This window comes from Homarus americanus, unplaced genomic scaffold (assembly GCF_018991925.1).
Source record: "Homarus americanus isolate GMGI-L3 unplaced genomic scaffold, GMGI_Hamer_2.0 scaffold47132, whole genome shotgun sequence".
NCBI lineage: Eukaryota > Metazoa > Arthropoda > Malacostraca > Decapoda > Nephropidae > Homarus > Homarus americanus.
This window is the reverse complement of record NW_024734635.1, coordinates 23,330-29,329: the sequence shown is the minus strand read 5'-3', so window position 1 is coordinate 29,329 and position 6,000 is coordinate 23,330.

Here is a 6,000-nt window from a genome sequence, read left to right as displayed (position 1 = left end):
CGGTAGAAAGTAAAGCTGGGTTTCGGTTGCATATTGCTCTGGCACAACCTACAACCTGGCCTGGCCTGGCCTGGCACAGCACTGGCCAAGCCTGGCCTGGCACAACCTGGCCTGGCCTGGCCTGTACAGCACGGCTGGCCAAGCACCGGCCTGGCCTGGCACCAGCCTGGCCTGCACCAGCCTGGCCTGGCACAAGCGCAGCACAGCACCAGCCTGGCACCAGCCTGGCACCCGGCCTGGCCTGGCACAGCCTGGCCTGGCACACACAGCACCAGCCTGGCCTGGCCTGGCCTGAACGCACACAGCACCTGGCCTGGCCTGGCCTGGCACTGGCCTGGCACCGGCCTGGCCTGGCCTGGCCTGGCCTGGCCTGGCCTGGCCCCTGGCCGGCACAGCTGGCCTGGCCTGGCCTGGCCTGGCCTGGCACGGCCCTGGCCTGGCCTGCCAGCACGGCCTGGCCTGGCCTGGCCTGGCCTGGCCTGGCCTGGCCTGGCCCCAGCGCAGCACAACGCAGCGCAAGCACAGCACGGCTTTCGGCCAGCCTGGCTCTGGCACAACACAGCACCAGCACAACTGACACAGCCTGGCACCAGCCTGGCCCTGACACAAGCACAGCCAGCTGCAAGCACAGCACAGCACCAACTGGCAGCTGGCCTGGCCTGGCTTACAGCCTGGCCTGGCCTGGCCTGGCCTGGCCTGGCCTGGCCTGGCCTGGCTGGCACCAGCACCCAACTGGCACAGCACAGCACCAGCACCGGCCTGGCCTGGCCTGGCCTGGCCTGGCTGGCTGGCCACCAGCACAGCCCGGCCCAAGCCTGGCCTGGCCTGGCCTGACACCAGCCTGGCCTGGCCTGGCAAGCTGGCCTGGCCCCTGGCCTGGCCTGGCGGCCTGGCCTGGCTGGCCTGGCCTGGCCTGGCCTGGCCTGGCCTGGCCTGGCCTGGCCTGGCCTGGCCTGGCCTGGCCTGGCCTGGCCTGGCCTGGCCTGGCCTGAAAGCCTGGCCTGGCCTGGCCTGGCTTCAGCCTGCTTGGCACAAGCACAGCACAGCCTGGCCTGGCCTGGCACAGCCTGGCCTGGCCTGGCCTGGCCTGGCCTGGCACCAGCCTGGCACCAGCACCAGCCTGGCCTGGCCTGGCCTGGCCACCAGCCTGGCCTGGCCTGGCCTGGCCTGGCCTGGCCTGGCCTGGCCTGGCCTGAGCCTGGCCTGGCCTGGCCTGGCCTGAGCCTGGCCTGGCCTGGCCTGGCCTGGCCTGGCCTGGCCTGGCCTGGCTGGCTGGCCTGGCCTGGCCTGGCCTGGCTGGCCTGGCCTGGCCTGGCCTGACACCAGGCTGGCTGGCCTGGCCTGGCCTGGCCTGGCCTGGCCTGGCCTGAGCTGGCCTGGCCTGGCCTGGCCTGGCCTGGCCTGGCCTGGCCTGGCCTGGCCTGGCCTGGCCTGGCCTGGCCTGGCCTGGCCTGGCCTGGCCTTGGCCTGGCCTGGCTGGCCTGGCCTGGCCTGGCCTGGCGGCCTGGCCTGGCTGGCCTGGCCTGGCCTGGCCTGGCCTGGCCTGGCCTGGCCTGGCCTGGCCTGGCCTGGCCTGCACCAGCCACCAGCCTGGCCCAGCACACCAGCCTGGCCTGGCCTGGCCTGGCCTGGCCTGGCCTGGCCTGGCCTGGCCTGGCCTGGCCTGGCCTGGCCTGGCCTGGCCTGGCCTGGCACCCCAGCACAGCCTGGCCTGGCCTGGCCTGGCACCAGCCTGGCCTGGCCTGGCCTGGCCTGGCCTGGCCTGGCCTGGCCTGAGCACAGCCTGGCCTGGCCTGGCCTGGCCTGGCTGCTGGCCTGGCATGACCAGGCCTGGCACAGCTGGCCTGGCCTGGCCTGGCTGGCCGTGGCCTGGCCTGGCCTGGCCTGGCCTGGCCTGGCCTGGCCTGGCCTGGCCTGGCCTGGCCTGGCCTGGGCTGGCCTGGCCTGGCCTGGCCTGGCCTGGCCTGGCCTGGCCAACACCAGCACCCTGGCTTCAGCACAGCACCAACCTGGCCCAGCACAACCCTGCAGCACAGCACCAACCTGGCCTGGCCTGGCCCTGGCCTGGCACAGCACAGCACCAGCACAAGCACAGCACAGCACAGCACAAGCACAGCACAACTGCCTGGCCTGGCCTGGCACCAGCACAGCACAGCACAGCACAGCACAGCCTGGCACCAGCACAGCACAGCACAGCACCAGCACCAGCACCAGCACCAGCACCAGCACCAGCACAGCCTGGCACAGCACCAGCACCAGCACAGCACCAGCACAGCACAGCACCTGGCCTGGCACAGCACCAGCCTGGCACAGCACAGCACCAGCACAGCACAGCACCAGCCTGGCCTGACACCAGCACCAGCACAGCCTGGCCTGGCCTGGCACAGCACCAGCACAACCTGGCCTGGCCAGCAGCACAGCACAGCACAGCCTGGCACAGCCTGGCCAACCTGGCACCAGCACAAGCCAGCAGGCTGGCACAGCCTGGCACAGCACAGCACCAGCACAGCCTGGCCTGGCTGGCACAGCACCAGCACAGCACAGCCTGGCACAGCCCAGCTGGCCTGGCCTGGCCTGGCCTGGCCTGGCCTGGCACAGCCTGGCCTGGCCTGGCCTGGCCTGGCACCAGGCGCAGCCTGGCGCAAGCCTGGCTGGCCTGGCCTGGCCTGGCCACCAGCACCAGCCTGGCCTGGCCCTGGCCTGGCCCGGCTGGCCTGGTGGCCTGGCCTGGCCTGGCCTGGCCTGGCCTGGCCTGGCCTGGCCTGGCCAGCCGCCCAGCACAGCCTGGCCTGGCCTGGCTGGCCTGGCCTCAGCACAGCACAGCACCAGCACCAGCACAACCCTGGCCTGGCCTGGCACAGCACCAGCGCAAGCCTGGCCTGGCCTGGCACCAGCACGGCACAGCCTGGCACAGCACAAGCACCAGCACAGCCTGGCCTGGCACAGCTGGCCTGGCTGGCACCAGCCTGGCCTGGCACCAGCCACCAGCCTGGCCTGGCATGGCCTGGCCTGGCCTGGCCTGGCCTGGCCTGGCGCAGCACTGGCTGGCGCAAGCACGGCACCAGCACCAGCACCAGCACCAGCACCAGCCTGGCCCTGGCCTGGCTGGCTGGCTGGCTGTAGCCTGGCACAGCCTGGCCTGGCACCAGCACTGGCTGGCCTGGCCTGGCCCTGGCCTGTGGCCTGGCACAATGGCCTGGCAGCACAGCACCGGCTGGCACCAGCCTGGCTTCAGCCTGGCCTGGCCTGGCACGGCCTGGCACCAGCACCAGCACCAGCACAGCCTGGCTTCCTGGCCTGGCCTAACCTGGCACAACCCTGGCTTCAGCACAGCACTGGCCTGGCCTGGCCTGGCCTGACGCAGCACAGCACAGCACAAGCACCAGCCTGGCCTGGCCTGGCCTGGCCTGGCCTGGCCTGGCTGGCCTGGCCTGTTTCAGCCTGGCCTGGCCTGGCACAGCACCAGCACAGCCTGGCCTGGCTTCAAGCACCAGCACCAGCACCAGCACAGCACAGCACAGCACAGCTATTTTCAGCCTGGCCTGGCACAGCACCAGCACCTGGCCTGGCCTGGCGCCTGGTACAAGCCTAAGCACAACCGCAGCACAGCACAGCCTGGCCTGGCCCTGGCCTGGCCCTGGCCTGGCCTGGCCTGGCCTGGCTGGCACTGGCCTGGCCTGGCCGCAGCGCCTGGCCTGTGGCCTGGCCTGGCCCTGGCACGCTGGCGCAGGCCTGGCACCAGCCTGGCCTGGCACCAGCACCAGCGCAAGCACCAGCACAGCCTGGCCTGGCACCTGGCCTGGCCTGGCCTGGCCTGGCACCAACTGGCCTGGCTGGCCTGGCCTGGCCTGGCACAGCACCAGCCTGGCACCAGCACCAGCACAGCCTGGCCTGGCACAGCACAGCACAAGCCTGGCACAGCACAAGCACCAGCCTGGCCTGGCACAGCACCAGCCTGGCACCAACGCAACCCTGCTTTCTCAGCACAACCTGGCTGGCCTGGCACAACTGCTTCAGCCCTGGCCTGGCACAGCACAGCACAGCTTCTTCTGGCCTGGCTGTACAGCACCAAGCCTGGCCTGGCCTGGCTTTCAGCACAGCACAACCCACAACCTGCAGCACAGCACAGCCTGCTTTAGCCTAGCACCAACTGCTTACCAGCCTGGCACCAGCAAGCACAGCTGGCACAGCCTGGCACAGCCTGCTTCCAGCACCAGCAGCACCAGCACCAGCACAGCACCAACCTGGCCTGGCACAACTGGCTTGCCTGGCCTGGCCTGGCCCTGGCCTGGCACAGCCTGGCCTGGCACAGCACAGCACAACTGCCCCTGGCCTGGCCTGGCACAGCACCAGCCCCTGGCCTGGCCTGTTGGCCTGGCCTGGCTGGCACCAGGCCTGGCCTGGCTGGCCTGGCCACCGTAGCCTGGCCTGGCCTGGCTGACTGGCTTTAGGCTGGCCTGGCTGGCCCCTGGCCTGGCTGCCTGGCCTGGCCCTGGCCTGGCCTGGCCCTGGCTTCAGCACCAGCACAACCCGCAACACCAGCATAGCCTGGCACAGCACAGCACCAGCACCAACCTGGCACAACTTCAGCACAACCTGGCCTGGCCTGGCCTGAGCACCAGCACCAGCACCAGCACCAGCACCAGCACAGCACCAGCCTGGCCTGGCCTGGCCTGGCCTGGCCTGGCCTGGCACAGCACAGCACAGCCTGGCTGGCCTGGCCTGGCTTCCCAGGCACACCAGCACCAGCACAGCACAACACCAGCCTGGCCACGATCTTGGTATGGCCTGGCCTGGCACAGCACAGCCTGGCACCAGCACCAGCCTGGCCTGGCCTGGCACAGCACGGCTGGCCTGGCACAAGCCTGGCACAGCTGGCCTGGCTGGCTGGCACAGCACTGGCCTGGCACAGCCTGGCCTGGCCTGGCCTGGCCTGGCCTGGCACCAGCCTGGCGGCCTGGCCTGGCCTGGCACCAGCACCAGCACCAGCGCAAGCACCAGCCTGGCCTGTACAGCACGGCCTGGCCTGGCCTGGCTGTACCAGCACAGCACCAGCCTGGCCTGGCCTGACCTGGCCTGGCCTGGCCATTTCAACACAGCACAACACAGCACAACTGGCACAACCTTTCAACCTGGCTTTCTTCTTCCCCTGGCCTGGCCTAACTTTAACTATTAGCCTGGCTGGCCTGGCACAACCTGGCACAACTGTACCAGCCTGGCCAGCACCAGCACAGCACCAGCACCAGCACCAGCCTGGCCTGGCCTGGCAGCACAGCACAACACCAGCTGGCCTGGCACAGCACCTTTCAGCCCTGGCTTTTCTTCTAACCCCTGGCCTGGCAGCACAACCTGGCACAGCACAGCACAACTGGCACGGCACAGCACGCTGGCCTGGCCTGGCCTGGCCTGGCACGGCACAGCTGGCACTGGCCTGGCACGGCTGGCACAGCACACCAGCCTGGCACCGGCCTGGCACAGCACCACCGGCACAGCACCGGCAGCACAGCACCGGCCTGGCTGGCACAGCACCAGCGCAGCACAGCACCAGCGCAGCTGGCACCAGCCTGGCTGGCCTGGCCTGGCGCAGCCTGGCTGGCCTGGCACAGCCTGGCCTGTGTTTCAGCCTGGCCTGGCCTGGCCTGGCCTGGCCTGGCCTGGCCTGGCCTGGCCTGGCACCAGCGGCCTGGCCTGGCCTGGCCTGGCCTGGCTGGCCTGGCACAGGCCTGGCCTGGGCCTGGCCTGGCTGGCCTGGCACAGCACAGCCTGGCACAAGCCTGGCTGGCCTGGCACAAGCCTGGCCTGGCCTCAGCCTGTGGCCTGGCCTGGCCTGGGCCTGGCCTGGCCTGGCACCGGCTGGCCTGGCCTGGCCTGGCCTGGCCTGGCCTGGCCTGGCCTGGCTGGCCTGGCTTTTCTAGCCTAGCCTATTTTTAGCCTGGCCTGGCCTGGCTAGCCTGGCCTGGCTGGCTGGCTGGCCTAGCCTGGCTGGCTGGCCTGGCTAGC